Source organism: Cucumis melo, chromosome 10 (genome assembly GCF_025177605.1).
Source record: "Cucumis melo cultivar AY chromosome 10, USDA_Cmelo_AY_1.0, whole genome shotgun sequence".
NCBI classification, from domain to species: domain Eukaryota; kingdom Viridiplantae; phylum Streptophyta; class Magnoliopsida; order Cucurbitales; family Cucurbitaceae; genus Cucumis; species Cucumis melo.
The window spans coordinates 12,834,382-12,837,598 of NC_066866.1; the positions used below are offsets into that span (position 1 = coordinate 12,834,382).

The 3,217-nt window shown below is 30.9% G+C and overlaps 1 long non-coding RNA gene across 1 annotated transcript; it reads left to right on the plus strand.

Annotated features, from left to right (window-relative positions):
• Positions 1-236: 236 nt before the first annotated feature.
• Positions 237-1,471, plus strand: LOC127151256 (uncharacterized). Its single transcript, XR_007824062.1, has 3 exons — positions 237-364; positions 1,282-1,330; positions 1,436-1,471. It is a non-coding gene; the product is annotated as an uncharacterized LOC127151256 (long non-coding RNA).
• The last annotated feature ends 1,746 nt before the right edge of the window (positions 1,472-3,217 follow it).

Consider the following 3,217-nt stretch of genomic DNA (forward strand, 5'->3'; position numbering starts at 1 on the left):
CAAACTCCTAAGGAATGTTGGTTTTAACATAGGAAACATATTGTATCATTGTATTATTTATTTCTTTTGTTATTGAAATGAAAGGTTTTGGTTAATATTTATATTCTTCATCTAAGATAGACGAGAAAAAGGAGCGGAGGAGATTTGCTGATGGTGAAAAAGAGTCAAAGACGATGGAGCAAGCTTGGGTGGTAGGGCAAGGAGGGACCGGAAGCGGTTTAAGGATCGAGTGAAGGAAGAAGATAATGGTGGAAATGTTGATGAGAAGCATGTGAAAGTGATTGAATACAAGTCCAAAGGAGACGTGGGGGATGGAAAAGTTCAGTTTGGAGGCACCACTGATGAAAAAAGGTCACTGGGGAATGTAAGTTTCATTTTGCATATGCTGTGTTTTATTGTAAGGAATTACACCAAAAAGGTGATTTCTTTATCTTTTATTCGATTCATCTTTCTGGGTTTTAACCTCTCTTATTATGGATTTGGATCTGCCTTTCCTCTTCTTTTGCTTCCATAAATTTCTTACCCTTTTTGGATTTTTAAGCTTTTATGCAAAACAATTCATTTTTAATTCCCAAAAGGGTAGATTGGCTCTTGCTGATTGAACTCACTGTTTGTTTTTATTGGTTTTCTTGTCTCTAGATTTTATTTGGTTCTTAGTTTCTATTTTTGAGTAATTTTGGTAATCTGTTTTAAAGGATAATTTTATTTTTTTAAATAATAATTAATATAGGATGTTACTGGAATGTCTTAAATCATGGCAGTTGGGAAAAAATTAGCTAAAAAAAGAAATTTTATCAAACTAACTTTTCAAATGTTCTTTTGAAATTTAGCTTTCTAATAATTTTCTTAATTTGTATTGGTGTTGAACATTTGTGAGTAACAATCCATGAAAGCGAAAAGTAATATCAATTGAAGTATTGATATAACTAAATTTACCCTATCTATAAGCTTAGCTGGGAGATCTTGTTTTCAAACTCAGTTATGTAATTAGTATTAACTTTTAGCGATATGAATGTATAATAAAAATGAGTTTCTTACTTCTTTCTGTTCTGAAAACATGCTTAGTTTGTTAATTGTGCCAAATAAAATGAAGTTCTAGCTGTTGGCTGGATTTGGAACCCTCAATTGCTTTTGTTTGCTTATGCTTATTATTTCACACCTGAAAAATCAAAGCAAAAAAGAAGTATTTTAACACTATGGTGTTAGTTTGGGATTACATCGTATTAAATGAGGAAAAGAAAAGAATGGTCCCCTTACAGTAAACTTTGGACTCTGATTAAGGTGTTGGTTGAGGATAAAAAGAGGATTTCTCAGCAAATTTGATTTGAATGTAAGTTTCATTTTGCATATGCTGTATATAAATTAATTAAAGTAATTTAATATTGTTGAATAGCCTCTAAGAATGTAATATGTTCATATACTTTGAAAATTTTAGGTAAAGGAAAATGAGAAGGCTTTGGTTGAACGTGGACAGTGTGATGTTCCAAACTTGGTTCATAATAAACAGCCCATTTTTGGAATGACACCACCAATTCCTTCTTTATCTTTCGGGTATATTCCTCTTTCTCTCTTTCAACTGAGAAATCTTTTCTCCTCACATTCATAGATACGTACTATAGCTTGTATTGATTCAGCTATATCATAATTTCATCGTTAGAAGAAAGAAGCTGTCATTAGTTATTTTGAAGGATAATTGAGATACTAAGGAGTACTAAGTTGGTATGATGAATTGTTTCTTTTTTTATATACTGATTTACTTTTATTTCTGTATTTTTTTTCCTTTTTGAAAAATTGAAAATATTAGAAAAGAAGATGAATATTTTGTGGAGGAAGATGGGTGGACTCAAATTTTGTCCCAACTTCAAATTAGTTCAAAGGAACAACCCTGCTATTCTCTTTTCTTCATTCTCTACCACTCGGGCTTCTTACAACACTCTCGTCTCTGAGGTACCATTTTTCTTTCACTTTCCTCCTTTTCATTTGTTTCTTTTTTATGTGGGCTATGACATTACTGCAAGTTTGGTAGGTTGAAGTTGCGAGTTTAATTGAAAGGGATCTCTGTGGGTGAAGTTGCGAGTTTAATTGAAAGGGATCTCTGGATTCAAATTTGTAATCTCATTGAAAGGGAGCGTTAGTCTTATATTCCACAAAAAACCAACTTCCTTATATAATCTAACTAAATGGTACTCAATACTGGGTTGTGTTTTTTCTTTTGGATTTTTTCTGCTACTATTGTTGGACGAGCTGTTATGGGTGATGCTAAAATGGCAATGCAGACTAGGAGTACTAGTGGTAACTTTGTTATTGCTGATGTTGCAATTTCTTTAATTTTTATGTTAACTTTGAACTTTGAAGTTACTAAACTTTGAGTTTAATTCATTTGCAATATCTTTAATTTCTATAAGTTAATTTTGGACATTGGAGTCAGTAAAATTTGGGTTTAGTTCATCTGCAATGTCTTTAATCTCTATATGTTAATTTTAGACTTTGGAGTTAGTAAATTTTGGGTTTAATTAGTTTGCAATTTCTTTAATTTCTATGTTCATTTTGGACTTTTGGAGTTGCATATATAGGATCACGTTATATTTCGAGTTCTTTTTTCTACCTAATCTCCTTATTTTGATGTGATTAATAAGTGAATTTAACTACTTATTAAATGCATATATTCTACCTCAATGTTTAAATACCTCACGTTTAGCTTTGTTTTGGTATTGTTTGTAGAATGATTGAAGTTATATGGGGTTGAAAGCTGAGCAATTGTGTAGATAGCCAGACGATCATTGAAGGTTGCAGATTGAAGATTGAGAAGACGTTTAGAATTTTTCTTATTTACGTCTTGTATTAGGATCTTTTTTCATATACTGTTGTAGAATGTATATATAAACACAATATTAAGTTTTCATTTTGTGTATACAAATGTAAAAGATAAATATTATAGTTTCTAAAATAATATTTATTGATTCGTTGGAGCGAGAAAAAATATTTATCTATATGGATTCAATGTTGGTTTATAAAAAATGGACAATAATACAAGAATTAAATAAATATAAATTTCTAAAAATGGACAACAAGTCTTTAATGTCGGTTTTAAAACGACATCATAGCCCAATCGACATTAAAGGGCTTCAATAACACTATCAAAGATGTCCGTTTAAAACCGACATTAAAGCTCAACCGACATTAAAGGACTTCAATAACACTATCAAAGATGTCGGTT